Here is a 17,534-nt window from a genome sequence, read left to right on the forward strand (position 1 = left end):
TTTCTAATATTTTTTAAATTTTGAATTCATATTTTGTAAAACAGGTATTCAAACTGTAAGCCTCATATTTGTTTTTTATATTTACATCATAGTAGGCTTTTTTATAACTTTTCTATATCCATAAAAAGTTGTTGTCCTTCAGTCTATATTCAACTTACTTACTGAGGAAACATTCAAAAGTACTTCAAGCAATTAAATGAGTGTATAAATTTGAATTCATATTTTGTAAAACAGGTAAACAAACTGTAAGCCTCATATTTGTTTTTTATATTTATACATAGTAGGCTTTTTTATAACTTTTCTATATCCATAAAAAGTTGTTGTCCTTCAGTCTATATTCAACTTACTTACTGAGGAAACATTCAAAAGTACTTCAAGCAATTAAATGAGTGTATAAAAACTTTGTTGATTTTTTGAAGAGTGATAGTTTTTATATTAAGCAACTAAAATAAAGACAAAAATTCACAAAGAATAATACATAGAAATACCTAAAGGACGATTGAGAAACTTAAATATTATAATTTTGTTACTGATATAATTAATTTAAAGAATCAGTATTAGTTTTTTGTGGAAAAAATATCTTTATTTAAAGAAAAAGTCACAATAGTTTTGTAACAAAACACTCATTAAAATACACAATAGAACTATCAAAAGGCACAAACAAGTTCACTGTACCAAAACTCTTAAAACTTTTAATTGAATTCTACATTGTAGGTTTACAATTATTTGAACTTTCTCCTTGCTATAGAAGATACAAAAAATTTGAGAAAAATTTTCTTATTACTGTTTATTGGTATATTTTTACTTTAACTGTATCAATAAAAGCATGCTGATTTTTACTAATTTTTCTTCCTTGGTTTTATTGCAGTCCAATCCTTTTTATGTGTAGTGTTTTAAATTTTAATACTTTTTTGTTCTTAAATTAATTATTATCTAGTTTTTTCTTTCAAGACTTTAATCAGTAAACGTAAATTCGATCAAGGACCTCGTCAGTTCATATATATAATTTAGAAAGATATATTTAACCATTATCAAAAATTTATTATAAACAAAAAGTGGAGATGCTTTACGCCATCAATAATAAGCATTGAACTTCACTACACGATCAACAGCATCCAAGACAACCTACTACCAGTTTCGTCCTTGTTATAACTCATCAGACAAGCATAGAAACCGCTATTGAGGTTTTACCAAGCGTGAATAAGTACAAAGTACTGAAACGACCATTTGTGAGTAATTTAAAAAATAAATTAAGGTCGTAGGTTGTCTCGGATGCTGTTGTTGTTCATCGTGTGGTAAAGTTCAATATTTATTATTGAGGCGCTAAGCATCTCAAATTTGTTGATGATGGCTGTAATAAATACTGGTTGAAACTGATTAAACGAGCATAGACTATAATCTCACAATAAGCTGACAATGTCTGAGACGTTGATCTGTGAACAATTTAACTAAGTCAATCTTTTAAACTTTACCCACAAATTGATGCTTAAGAAACGCTTAGTAAGATCTCAATAGTTGTTTCTCGCGACTATGCCTGTCCTAACAAGGATGAAACCGGTCGTAGGTTGTCTCGGATGCTGTTGTTGTTGTTGTTAATCGTATGGTGAAGTTCAATGTTTACTAAATTTGTGTTCAAACTGTTTGAAAAAAACTTCAGACAAAGACAAAAGCAATCAAAACGCTGCTAAAAGCACTTAAATAGCTGAACACTTAAAAAACAATAAAGATTGTGCAACGATTATCAAATATCTAGGTTTGAAATATTTAATCATTGTAATAATGTATTCAACGGATTAGAGTATGCGTTTTTTTATAGGTTATAAAATATACTGTTCGTAACCTAAAAAGTTTGAATGAACTATTTTACAAAGGCTACAATATATTTTTTAGAAAACTATACTTATATGTGACATATACAACTTTGTAATTGAAAATAAAAAAAATTTGCGTATTCTTTAAAAAAATTAAGTAAAAAGACTATTTTAAAAATTAATAACTTTCAACAAAAACTAATACGTTAACTTAACATTCGTTTTAAAGTCTACAGTGTCTACACTAGTAATACATCAACTATATAAATTTAGATACGTTTAAAGTTGAAAAATTTAATAAAATTTGCTTGTTTTCATTGTTAACCATATATTTAAGTTTTTCATAAAACGCCAAACTAACCCATAATAAGAGGCATGTTTATACTTGTTTCAAAGAGCCTTTGCGACCTTTGAAAAAAAAATCAATAAAAACTTTGTTGAATCAGAAATTTTATAAAATTTAGTACATCTGGATGTGCTTTGTTAATAAATTTTAAAATGAAAAATATCTATGAATATAATTAGCTAGATGTCATAACTACATGTGAAATATCTTATAAACACTATAAAGTTTCATTTTGGTGTCGTGTGCTATTGAAAAATATATTTATTTCAAAATTAGGCAGTTTCACAGCTGAACAGATTTTCAAAATAGGATTGTACAAAAATAATTTAAATGACAAACTATGCAAATATTGGTAAAATTCAGTTAAATTTTAGAAAAACATGTTGTTAAATTACTATACTATAAAATGGCTAATTAGGCTATTGTACATAACTCATAGATAAAATTGAATTAATTTATGAAAAATATTGGATATTGTTTACAAATAAAGTCGTAATAGCTTAGAATTGTGTTATTATGCACTATGAAGTCTTGTTGAAACGCTTCGGTGTTTCCCCTAATATATGCCGAGTCTGCAAAAAAATCTTTTAAGATGTTATTTTAAACATAAGTTTCTATAATTTCATTTTTTGGTTAAATTTTAATATGTTTTGATAAAGTGAGTTAGAGATAAAGGTATAAAGAAAAAATGCCGACTCAGCAAGTATTAAGGGGAAAACCTTAATTTTTTAATCGTACCCTGATCTATGTAGTATAAAATAGTTTTAAATAAAAATACTAAGTTAAAAGTCCGGGTGGTAATTTAAACATAAACAAGTAACTTTGGCTAAATTTAAGGTAAGTATAAGTTATTACCAAAAACATAACAAACAAAATGTTTAAAATTTAAAAGGAAATAAAACACTTTAATACTGAGGTTGGTAACAACACAATAGCTGACTCGATCGTTTTTCAAGTTGTTTTGATGGTTTAGAACACTGGGTTTTTAACGCCTCTACTACAAGGTTAAAAAGTGCGTTATTTACAAAAAGCTTAAACTAGTTTTAATGGTGATAAATTTACAGTATTTTATAATTCCACAGGAAACAGCTCAATTAAAAAGAAGCAAATTAATATTAATGATACAATTTTAAATTCAGAGTTTTATTCAACACAGTGTTTTATGCGTTATGCAATGATCACGAACTAAAATACTCTACAAAGCAAGGCAGTTAGTTATATATACTGTTATTAAGTGTTATTAAATAGTAGTAATTAGATTCTAATTATAACTAATTAAATAAGTCTGTTATATTAGCAAATATTTTAAAGTACTTGATTAACAATTAAAGAACTGTTCTTGAACATTCGTTTAAGTTATTATAAGGGTTAGACAAAAGTTATAAAATATACTTATTAGATAGAGTATATAATAAATACAATTACGATAAAAATGCAAGCACAAATACAACAAACTTAAAAAAGGGTAAAAGTTGCAGATATAGACATGACAATATTATGATTTTAAGTAAAATTTAGCAAAGTGTCTGCATTTACTGATTAATTCAGTTCTGGAGTTGAGGGATGATTGTTTGTCAGATAATGCTATTTTCAATCTTTCTATATTACACAGAGTGTATATTCTACCCGGTTTATGTTGACTAATTTTATGTGTTATCTTCCATTTAACATTGTTCTTTATCATATCTTCGTTAAACTTAGCGTTCTGAACAAGTGAGCTTAACTTTTTGGATTCTTTCAGATTTTTATTTCTGAAGCTATGTTTATGTTCGTTGTATCTTGTTTTGAAGTTTCTTGCGGTAGATCCAATATAACGCAGTTCTTTATTATTATATGTGACAGTAGCTTTATGTATGACACTTTTGGAAAAGCATTTACCTTCTACTGGAGATGAAATTTTAATTCTACAACTGCAAGTCATTTCATTTTTTTTCTGGTTCTTACTTTCTTCTACAATTTTAAGATATAATTTGGCAATTTCGGATTTGATGTTAGGCATACATAAACAGCTGATTTTAATTGTGTTCCTGGTGAGAGTTTTATTGAAAGGTCCGTTTTAGGGAAATGCTGGATGAATTACTTGATTTACAGAATGATTTATATCATCCCCACAGAATATCAAAAAAACATCCACACGCAAATAAAAAAATACATAAATATGAACTCCAATCATCCGCCAAACACCAAAAAAGAACTACCTAATATGATACAAGACATATTATCTGCTTTATCAAAAAACAAAACCATGTTTAATAAATACATATGAAAAGGCATTAAAAAGCAATGGCTTCAATAATGTCTTGGAATACTCAAAACAAAATGATGGCACGGCTGGTAGAAAAAGAAGACAAAAGCAAGTGATTTACCACAACCCTCCTTTTAGCTTAACATTAAAGACCAACATAGGTAAAGAATTTCTAGAAGTAGTAGACAAGCATTTCCTAAAAACAAGCCTTTCAATAAAATTCTCACCAGGAACACAATTAAAATCAGCTGTTCATGTATGCCTAACATCAAATCCGAAATTGCCAAATTATATCTTAAAATTGTAGAAGAAAGTAAGAACCAGAAAAAAAATGAAATGACTTGCAGTTGTAGAATTAAAATTTCATCTCCAGTAGAAGGTAAATGCTTTTCCAAAAGTGTCATACATAAAGCTACTGTCACATATAATAATAAAAAACTGCGTTATACTAAATCCACCACCAGAAACTTTAAAACAAGATACAACGAACATAAACATAGCTTCAGAAATAAAAATCTGAAAGTATTCACAAAATTAAGCTCATTTATTCAGACTTCTAAGTTCATCGTAGATATGATAAAGAACAATATTAAATGGAAGATAATATATAAAAATAATTAACGTAAACAGGGTAGAATATGTACTCTACACATTATAAAAAAATTGGAAATAGTATTCGCTGACAAAAATAATCCCTCAACTTAAGAACTAAATTAATAGGTAAATGCAGACAATTTGCTAAATTTTGTTTAAAATCATAACATTGTCATGTCTATATTTGCAATTTTTACCCTTTTAAAAATTCATATTATTTGTGCTTGCATTTTTATAGTATTTGTATTGTTTTTTAATAATTACATACTATATCTAATAAGTATTTTTTGTAACTTTTATCTAACCCTTATAATAACTTAAAACAATAGTTCTAGAACAATTCTTTAATTGTTAATCAAGTACATTGGAACTTTTGATAAATTAACAAACTTATTTACTTTAACCAATTATAATCAGAATTTAGTTAGTACTAATTAATAACACAAAATAACAGTATAAATAGCCTTGTCTGCCTTGCTTTATAGATTTTTTTCGTTCGTGACCATTGCATATCGCATGAAACACAGTGTTGAATAAAAACTATGAATTTAAAACTAGTTTTATTTAAGTTTCTTTTATGACGTTATATTAAGTTTAGGACCTAAGAGAGTCTATTTACAAAAAGAAACTCTTAGCATACTTGCATAAAACTTTTGTATGAAAGTTCTAGTATTAGTAAATAAATTAGGATTGTGCACCATTTTTGAAATTTAATTTGTAGTTTTACTACAGTTCAATTACACTGATTTACTTGAATGAAATGAACGTATGTAAAAGCTTTCATTTATTTTAGATAAAGTTCAATTAAAAACTGAATTATACTAAAGAAGATTACTGCACGTCTTTTATTTGATTTTTTTAAAGATTTTGTTATATATAGTTTCTCAGGTTTTAATTCTCATAGTTTGCTAACACTGATCATATCGTTTCAACTACTTGACTATGACATAAATATTATTGACATTTCAAATTTTTCTTTAAGTTAAAATTTAAGTTAAAATACTTTATGTAAAATTTTTTTCTTGATTTTTAAATACTTTTTTTATTTATTTTCTATTCTTTTTCGCAGTGTGTGTTTCAAAAAACTCCGTGTAACTGTGATGATTGATAAATTCAGAGAAATGTGTGTCAGTTGAATAAAGCAACTACTGTGCAAATTTTTGTACATTTTAAGGAGCTTTTTTCGTTAAGTTGTTTATTAGTAAGTAATTAAAAAACAAACTATTTAAAAATGTTATTAAATTTTATAACATTAAAATAATTTTCTATATGCCGTTTGCTTTTTGGGTGCTACTGTTTTTCATATTGTATAAAATAAAAAATTTAAGGAAATTACATAACATATTTGTTAAATTTGTAGTAGTACAATATTTGAACAGTTTTTTTCCGGTGCATAACTTATTTTAAAGATTTAACAAAACACACTTCACTTTTTTCCTAAAATTAATTTAAGATCTTTCGTAGTAAAGCTCATCAAAAATTGTATTTACTAAATTAAACTGAATTCAAACAACTTTTTTTTTAAGTTTTAAAATATAAAATGACGTAATAATCGAATTTAAAAACTAAGTAAATGCTTATACTGTAGAATTTTTGCTATACCAAAAAAACAACTCGTTAGATTAAAATCAAACTAAAATAAACCAGCGATAAAAGTAAAAATAAAACTACTCTATAAAAAAATTACGAGAAAATATTTACTTTAAGACTACTTAATATAAGAATTTAAAAATTCTACTTTGGTATAGGAACTTTTTCTGCTAACATAAACTAGGCCTTAAACATTGAATGCATAAGGCTTCCAGAATATGTGATTGAAAAGAGTTCTCCACTCTAACCAAAACTGAAAAGTTCTCCTTTTTATAACTTTTTGCACACTTCTGATTCTCCAACAAATTGTTTCCAATCGCCGAAAAGTATTTTTTCGTAGGTTTATCCGAACAACCATCAAAACAGCTTTTCAAGATTTTTGGAACATGCTGATCGATTCTTACGTGAAACCTTTGAGATGTTTTTCCCACAGTGACAACTAAATTCATATATGATGTTAATTTTTTTTCTTGGGTGGGAGAAGCATCTATGTAAATTCCACTTAGAGGTCGATCAGTATAAAAAATTGTTCTTAGACGAACAGAGCTGAAAACCTGGCTTATTTTCTCAGAAATTTTTATAGAAAATCTCTCAGAATTATTTCCAAGGTAAGGAAGTTTTAAGTATACTGGACACTTCTGAGGGCCAATCATGATTCTTTAAAAATCATAATATAAAAAATGATAGTATATAAAAATTTCACAAATCTTATAAGTTTATGTAAATATTTATTAAATTTACACAAATCTGTGTTTTTTAGTCTGTTTACCAGTTTTGTGCAAATATTTATAGTAAAATTTATTTACGTTTATTTAAGCACAAAACTTAAATAAATTTACCGCAATTCAAAAAATTAAAACGATATAAATAACATAAATAAACAAAACTTATTTAAATAATACTGAATCTATATTATTAATGTTGCCAATTTTACCTATCTAAGAACGTTAAAAATTTTAACTTAAAAGTATTATTAATAATTTTTCAAAATATTATTTAAAAACACATTAATAAAATTAATTGGCAATTTTAGGTTTTAAAATTAAGTAAGAATAGTTTGTATCTAAATAGTTTTTATTAAAGTTTTGTTTTTTGTACATAATAAATAAAATAGAAATAAAAGCTTTAATCGATTTATTATGTTTTATGTATATATATTTATTTAAATCATTAAATTTGTTTAAGTTGTATTTGAATCTAATTATTTTTGATATATTATAATTTGTCTTTAAAATTTTAAAACTGTAACTTCTAAGTTGTTTGTTTGCCCTCCTGAATGTTTTATAAGACAAAAGCTTCAGTATACTTTGCATAATTCAGTGACATTAAAAAAAAGTTTTCGTTAATCTCGTAGTCTGAAGCTTGAATCTAGAGCTGACAAATTTTAAATTCTCCATTGTAAACAAATATTTTACTTGTAGGCAAGTTGTCAAAAAACCTTTCAATACCTTAAATTTCGCCAAAACTACTTAAAAACTTATATAAATTTTATGCTAAAGCTAATGAATTTTAGATTAGATCAGGGTTTCCCAAAGTGGGCCAAGTGGCCCCCCAGAAGGCCATGAGCAGCAAAGGGGGAAGAGGGGGGGGCATGAGGCCATAACTTGAAACTTACACTAGATATTCTTGAGTTGCAGATGAAGAGCAAAAAAAAAAAACAAAAGGTCTTATGTGTATTTTATCGTAGTTTATGAGTAACCTATATGTTTAAGGGGGCCATTGCTTTTTCAAACTTTTTAAAGGGGGCCATTTGCAAAAAAGTTTGAGAAACCCTGGATTAGATACAAAAACCTATCATATTTTAGTATTTTCAATGTTTTATTTCCCTGTTTAGTTACTGTTAATGAAAAATATAGTAGCTTTACACTATCTTTTAAATTTTTCCCATTTAACACACCGTTTTACCTTTAATTAAATTAACTTAACCTAAAAATTAACAATAAGAATTTTACTCTAAAAACCTTTAAAATTCAGAAACCTTGAAATTATTTTCAAAAACCTTTTGCAACCCTGGGTAGATTTTTATAGCTCATTGAAAAGAGCTAAAGCTACTAAATTTTGCATATAGTACCTGCATAAATAATAAGCCCGGTATATATTTGTCTATATATGGGTTGAAAGATAGATATGCTCCGTTAATTTTGATAGTTATAAAGAAAGATAAATGTGAACTTTCATTCGCACCAATATAAAAGCAAAAATATTTTACACTTTCTAATTTTACATTCTGATAAGATAAGTATAGAGTTGAAAAGCTCTATATCTAAACTATACCTGAATTATTGAGACCTTAAGGTAAATAAAATGAATTTTGATTAAAAAAGCTACCGATTGAGGGTAAGTGTTAGGGGTAACAGTAATAGTAAAGATAAAAATAAATAATAGAAAGTAATTTAAAAAATAAAACTGAAAAGTAAATTAATTAAAAATCAAAACAAACTACTGATCAAGTATAAGGGTTAGGGGTAGCAGTAATATTAAAATAATAAACTAATTAAAGGTATTATAAAAAAGAAAATTAAAAAAGCTACCAATCAGGAGTAAGGGTTAAGGGTAACAGTGATAATAAAAAATAAAAAAACAATTGATAAAAACTATTAAACAAAAGTTTATTGTCTAAATTTGAGTAATTGTCTTCTGTATATTTCAATTTTATACTTGTCTTATTAGAATGTAAAATTAGAAAGTGTAAAATATTTTTGCTTTGATATTGGTGCGAAATCATTTAAAAAAATTACCAACCTTTCTGTCATTGAGCTGCACATCATTTCCTTGTGGTCAGTACTTGGAGAAAACTTTATAACAATAATGAAAGAAAATCAAAAAACTTTACAAGTAATTATATATACATTTTTAAAATAAACCAAGTAAGTAATAAATTAACTTTGAAAAATTGCAAGCACCCTTTTTTAATCCATTTGTGCCAATAATGAAGTTAAAAAGTTGACAGTGTATATAAGTATGCGTATTACATTTTTTTTTTGCAATTTTTATGCTATTGTTCAAGTACTTAATATTGATCTCTAAGATCTAGAATTTTGGTAATTTCATAGGATGATGACGTACCAATATCAAAGTGAAAATATTTTACACTTTCAATTTTATACTTTGATAAGATAAGTATAGAGTTGAAATGTAATGTACACTATTACTCAAATTCTAACAGATTTTTTTTATATAATTTTGATTAGTTATTTCTATCACCACTGTTACCCCTACCCCTTACCTTGTTATTTTATTGATTTATCTTTTAGTTTTCTTTTTTATAATTTTTTTTATATTTTTTTCCATTATCATTGCTATACCTAACTCTTTTTCTTGATCAGTAGCTTTTTTTTTGTTCTTATTTAATTACCTTGTGGTCTCAATAATGAAGGTTTAGATTTAATTAGAGCTTTTCATTTCTATAATTGTCTTATCTGAGTGAAAATTAAAAGTGTAAAATATTTTCACTTTGATATTGGTGCAACATCATCCTAGGAAATTACCAATACTTTCTTATGGGTTTTTCAGAGTTCTAATATATTACTACTAAGTTATTGTAACGATTCAATAATTATAAAAAAAAAACATTAAAAAAAAACCAAACAATTGATTTGCATAGGATAATCAAATGAATTCTAGTTTTTGCAATTTTAATGCTAATGTTCAAGTTCTTGTATTAATTTTTAAGATCTCAAAATTTATTTAAGGGTTCTTCAGAGTTCTAAGATATTACTACTAAGTTTTTGTAACAGTTCAATAATTATTAATAATAAAATTAAAAAAAAAGTAACTCAAACAATTGATTTATTAGTTTATTGAACAGAAAAAAAAAAAAAATTGCTCTAAAATTTTTTAGTGCAGTGACCTGGATACGCAAAAAGACCTCTTGGTCATCGAGTTGCATAACCAAACTTAATCAAAATTATAATGAGCTAAAAATGAAAAAGAAGAAAAACTTAAACTTTTAAACAAAAAGCTCTATGAATAATGAGACTATTAAACTTTACAACATTTAATTTTTTTTTTTTTAAATTAAAAAATAAAATAAATATATATCCAAAAAAATTAAAGAATTGTCTACACACATACATCGAACATTATATACACATAAAATATATATCTAACTTTACGTTAAAAGGTTATGTTTTTATCTGAAATTTTTAATTTTAAAATTCATCAATTATTTTGGCAAATAAATTAATCTTTTATACATTTTAAAAAAGAGTAAAAAAAATAGTAAATAAGTTTTTTCTTTTTGAAGAAAAAAATAAATAAATAAATAAAATAAAAAACACTAATAATCATAAGATAAGTCAACCTATTACTAAATTAAAATCTTATCAGTGATTTCAGCTCATGATTTAAACTTTTAACTTTCTTTGTTTTCTGGCAAAAATAAATTTAGAGACTAATAATTTTATTTACACTTATAATATGTAGACTATGGAATGTAATTGTTTACTATTACACTAACAAACAGAAAAAAAAATTACAACTTTTTACAAACTAGACTGGACCAATGCTATTGAAACCCAGTTAATAAACCCCTACTCTAAAAAAAACACCTACTCAGATAAAAAATGAATACTAATCTACTGTTAATAAAAAAAATGTTCCTGTTCATCTTATGTAAACTCTATTGAATTAGTTGATCATTTAATAAGTTATTCTTTTAGTTCTACCTGGAACCTTGCAAAATGGCTTTGGTCTTTTAACTTGATAGGTAGGTCTGTCCAAAGTTTACTACCCTGATAAGCTAGTAATTTATGACCATTACTTTTAAATGTTGGTAAGAAAATAATTGATTTTAAGCACCTTGTTGAATGGCTATGTAAATTATTTATATTTCAAAAGTAACACTTAAAATTTAATAATAAAAAACTATGTATAAATTTGAACATAAAATCTTCAAACTCATATTTAAATAAATTTTCAAAATTTAATATATTTTTTGTCACTTTCAAATTTTTTACACTTGTTGTACTTTTTATAGTGAATGCACATGAGTGCTTTATTTAAGAGTACATTGATTTCATTAATTTTTCTTTTATTGGTTCTGGTTTTTATTTGCATAGGATAATCAAATGAATTTTAGTTTTTGCAATTTTTTTGCTAATGTTCAAGTACTTTATATTAGTTTTTAAGATCTAAAAATTTTCTTATTGGTTCTTCAGAGTTCAAGATATTACTACAAGTTTTTGTAACAATTTATAGTTATTAATAATTAAAAGACATTAAAAAAAAGCAACTCAAACAACTGATTTGCAGAGGATAATCAAATGAATTCTAGTTTTTGCAATTATTATGCTAACGTTCAAGTACTTGATATTAGTTTTAAATATATAAAAAATTACTTATGGGTTCTTCAGAGTTCTAAGTTATTACCGCAAAGTTTTTGTAACATTTCTATAATTATTAATAATAAAAAAATATTGGTTTGAGTTGCTTTTTGTTTATGGTTTTTTATTATTAATAAATATTGAATTGTTACAAAAACTTTGTCGTAATAACTTGGAACTTTGAAGAAACTATAAGTAATTTTTAGATCTTAAAATTTATTATAAAGTACTTGAACGTTAGCATAATAATTGCAAAAACTAAAATTCATTCTATTATCCTACGCAAATCAGTTGTTTTAGTTGCTTTTTTTAATGTTTTATTAAAAACATTTATGAAACATTTATAAACATTTATAAAGCATTTATAAAGAACCATTAAGAAAATTTTTAGATCTTAAAAGTTAATATAAAGTACTTGAACATTAGCATAAAAATTCAATCGGTTACAATAACTTTGTAGTAATAACTTAGAACCCTGAAGAACCCATAAGTAAATTTATAGATCTTAAAAGTTATATTAAGTACTTAAAAGTGTTATACGCATACATAATATACTTTGCCAACTTCTTGTTAATCAATAATGACCAGTCTATGAAAACCATAGTCTACCATGGGCTCCACACCGTCTCCTCCCTCAAATTTCAATTTTTATGATCATTTATGTTCACATTTTTCTTGTTGCTTTTTCTACAAGAGCAACCACAAAACATGCTACAAACAAATCAATCTACTCCTCAATTTACTTCAAATGTTCAGAAAGTATACTTTAAAATATTACAAACAACTTGTAGGAAGCAGATTTTTGAAAAATTACTTAAGATTAAAATTGTGACTAAGTAAAAGTTTTTTTTTTTGGTTTTTATATAATAAAACAAATGTTTAAGCACTACTTTGGTTTATTACCATTTACATTACATTTTAATAAGAAATATTCATAAAAAAAATTATTTCTTTCAATTTGTATAAATTTTGTTTAAAATTGCTCTGAAAATTTTTTAATACAATTGCTTAACAACTAAAGGAGAAGATAGACTTATAGTGAAATTGTCTAATTTTGCCTTTTTAGTCACTTTAGCACGTCAATTTTGCATGAGGGGTCACATTTGCACAAAGGCACTTTTGTACATTTTATTATTTTTAATCAAGGACATAGGTATGCATCCAACATTTTTTTAGAAAAAATAATATTTGCACTTATACAAAGATTATAGTATAAACTAAAAGCCAGTTTCTATTGAATATAAAAGTTTAAGGGCATAGGGGGTAAACACCCCTTTTTTGGTTTTTGATCTTATTTTATATAGTTTTTACTAAGCTACAAGATGCTTTTTACAGATTTAAAAAATTCAAAATAATTTTTGAGATATAGCCGGTCAAAGTCCTTGAAATATGTTCCTTGCAATATGCGCAAACTAAAACGGCAAAAATAGGCTATTTCACTAAAAATCTATGTTCTCCTACATCGTTTGAGATAACTACCTCAAATTTTCAGGAAATGTTCCTTGATATATTTAGAAAATTATGTCAGAAGGAATTTTGAAAAAATTAAAAATAAAAATTTGATATAAAAAATAAACAAAAAAAAGTTTTTTCTTAGTATATTTGTTATAAAATTTTTATTTTTAATTTTTATAAATTCTGTTCCGACATAATTTTTTAAATATTGCAAGGAACATTTTCTAAAAATTTGAGGTAGTTATCTCAAAAAACATATGAGAAGATAGATTTTTAGTGATTTCTAGTTATTTGCCGTTTTAGTTTGCGCCTCCCATAAGGATCCTATTGTTGCCTCCGACTTTGACCGGCTATATCTCAAAAATTGTTTTGAATTTTTAAAATCTGTAAAAAGCATCTTGTAGCTTAGTAAAAACTATATAAAATAAGATCAAAAACCAAAAAAGGGTGTTTACCCCCCTATGCCCTGAATTAGCTTTTATTAAAAAAATTCAATACAAACGTGTGGACCACAATTTTATCATCATCTAGTTTCTTGGAAGTTTTAAAAGTCACAAAAAATCTATTTATTTTAATTTTTTGAACTAGAGACCTCAAATATACAGGAAACATTTCTTTTAGTTTAAAAGACTTTGACTGTTGCAATGTAATTAGTATTAAAAGATAAAATTTTTAAATCGAAAAAATCAAAAAACAAATGTTTTTTTTCATAGATTTTTATCATTTAAATTTTAAAAATATCCTGCATTCAATCCATTTAATTATTAGTGTTGGACTTACTGTAAAAAATTGAAAAATATTGGTTATAAAATGAAGAAAAAGATGGATTTTTAGTGAAAAAGTCTTGTGTTTGGTTTGCCTTATTTATTAGGAACCTGACTTTGATTGCATATATCTCAGAAGTTACTTTGAATTTTGTAATCGCTAAAAAATGTCTGATAACTTGGATTAAATTCTACAAAATAAGATTAACTTGTAAAAATCAAGGTAGAGTCCCCTATGCCCTTAATTTATTTTTGATTATTACTATCATTGTTACCCTGTACACTTGGTAGCTTTTTCTTTTTTTCATTAATTTTTATCTTTTAATATCATTGTTACCCGTTACCCTTGATCAGTACCTTTTTATCTTTTTGTTTAGTATAATTTTTTTTACCTTTTTATACACTATCACTGTTACCCCTAATCATGTTACCCCTAACATGCTCTTAAAAAGAAAAGTTTAAAAGTTAATCATTACTAAAACTGCATTTTGCTAATGTTATTTTCTAAAAAATTTGATTTTGCAATTCATCTTAAGTGTTTAGTTTTTTATTTTTGAATTGGTTTTAATTAAAAGTTTGATTTAGAGAAAAGTCAGAAACTTCTTATAGCTTAATCACTTTATGCAACCCTGAGTAGTTGGGTTCATTATAATTATGTTACCCTAAAAAATCCTTATGAGGGTAAAACTAGATTGCAGAATGTCACCTGGATCTTTATTGATGGTTGCCCTGTAGTCTAGTGTTTGATACAGAAGCCATTGAATTTTTTGTAATTAAAAATAAAATTACCTACAACAGGGTTGTTGAAAGAGTCCTGGAAATTCCTAAAGTTTGACAATTGAGTTTTAAAAACTTGTAAAAATATGGAATTTGAGAAATTAGAGAAAATAACCTGGCATTTTGAATCACTAGAAAATCACTAAAAAACGTGGCATTTTAACAATTTTTACATATTAAGTAGTAGAATGCTGATTTAACACAAAAAATCTATCATAAGGATGTAAAAATTAACAACATCAAAATTTTTTTAATTAAAATCACATTTAAAGTAGCTTTACAGTATATTTTCATTGTTGATATACAACTTAACACAGTTTTAAAGTTAAAATAGACCCAAAGCATGTAATTTCAAAAACCTGGAAAAAGTTAAGAAAACCTGGAATAAATTTCTCAAAAATCAGTGGCAACCCTGATACAATTACTATTTATGTATATATTCCTTATCATAAAAAATATATACAGAGTTAAAACTAAAAGTTAAACTATATTCTACACCATAAATGGATCTTGTGGAAAATATTGATGCACTAACTTCAACAAACTGCTTAAATATTAAAGAGGTAACAAACAGAATTAGAAAAATGTGCTCGGGTGAAAATGTATGTTTTTGATCATTATCATTTTTGTATAAATCATGTTTTTTTAAAGTAAACTTACTCATTAATAACTTGCTTTTATTTTTAATGAGTATTAGTAGGCGACTTGTATACTTACAGACTGAGTATTAAAGAAAACATTTAAAAAGCTAAGAAAGTTTCCAAACAACATTAAAATCAAGCAATTGTTTAAAAAGTACTATTCTGTACTAAGGATTGCATTTAAAATATCTTTTTTAATTTAAGATTAATTTGCAAAGTATATGTTTTTTTTTGTGTTGTAGGCCACTGATTTCAGATTGCAGGCTGGATCTGGGCCACAAACTTAACATTGCCTACTCCTTATCAAGAAGCTACAGTAAATGTATTGACAATAAATTGTTTATATTTAATTGAACAACTGTATCTATATATGTTTTTTATCTTAATACAAGTTCATGAATTAAGTTAGTTTTCAGCTAATAAATTAGTTTTTTTTTGTATAATTTGTATAATTATAAAGGTACTCATTTTATTTGTTTCAATTAAGTTAAGTTGTTCTGTAACAATGTGAAAACATTAAAAAAAATTAACTAGAACTAAAAGTTTGAAACTAATTTTTATGAAAAAAAAAGCAAGACTGTTTTTTTTTGTTAATTTTTATATAAGATTTTTATTTTTTAATTAAGAAAAAAATTCCGACCGAATTTGTTAAATATTCCAAGGAACATTTCCTTAAAGTTTGAGGTATTTATCTCAAAAAATGCAAAAGAAGACAGATTTTTAGTAAATAGTTTTTTTTTGCCGTTTTGGTGATAGCTCCGATAAGGAACCTATTGTTGGCTCCAACTTTGACCTGCTATATTTCAAAAATTATTTTGAATTTTTTAAATCTGTAAAAAGCATCTTGTAGTTTAGTAAAAACTATATAAAATTAGATTAAATTGTGAATAAGGTGGTTTACCCTTCCCTATGACATTAAATTAATTTAAATTTTATTCAGTAAATGTCTAAACTTAAGCTTACTTAAGCAAGGTTGTAAAGACTATCGCTTAAATTTTATGACCAAAATTGTTTTTGTTCTAAAGTGTTGCGACCCTTGAAACATGATTACTCCGTGCACATCAGTGCAACTAAAAAGTTCAAAGAAATTAAATAACATTATTATGTTCAAAGAGTTTAATAAATAGAGTCATAAATTTTATTTATATTTTTGTGGTTTTTTTATACTCTACAGTCTTTAAAAAAGAATTAAGTTAAAAATAAAATTTGCAGAAAAAACAAACCAAGTTGGTTAATGAACTTAAAAGAAACAGCAAATGTTTAAACCTAAAGGTTTTAAAAAACTCATCAAAGATTACAAAAGCTACTGAAAAGAACAAGAAGATCCAACAAAAATCAATACATCTAGAGGAATTATTTAACAAAATATCTACGTTGCTAAAAAATTTAGAAAAAAATCAATTAAACAAAATAAACAAGTTTTATTGTAATGTGTCTGATTCAATAAATGAGAGCAAAAAAAAAAAAGTTATTAAAAATATCCTGATGCTCACCACGAAAACACAATTAAGCAGCTCTAACAATTTAAGAGGAATCATAGTCAAAAATAAATTGCTGCAACACTTCGAGTTTCATGATACGAGTGATAAGTTTGAAATGATAGATAAGATGTGGAATTTTCATGAATGTTGATAATAAAAAAAATGAAAGCATACCTTATTTACATACCCAACATAACTTTAAAACAGTTAAACATTATATTAAAAATTTTAAGTTTAATATGAACTCAGACATGAATATTTATTTCTTAGTTAACTATTGAACAAAAATTATTATGCTAAAAGCTTTTTTTAAATTATTTTACTCATTATTAGTCGTGTTTTTTAATTACTTGAACAAATTTTATTAACTCCAGAGTTAGTTCAGTATTTGTTTTGTAGAAAAAACTGTTTTTACTCTGCTTAAAAAATTTTTGTTTATAAGTGTTTATAATAAAACTTGATTTATTTTAATAAAATATTTGTTTTATATTGATAATACTTTTATT

The sequence above is a fragment of the Thalia democratica genome, chromosome 5 (genome assembly GCF_965202585.1).
Source record: "Thalia democratica chromosome 5, ktThaDemo2.hap1.1, whole genome shotgun sequence".
In the NCBI taxonomy this organism is placed as follows: Eukaryota; Metazoa; Chordata; class Thaliacea; order Salpida; family Salpidae; genus Thalia; species Thalia democratica.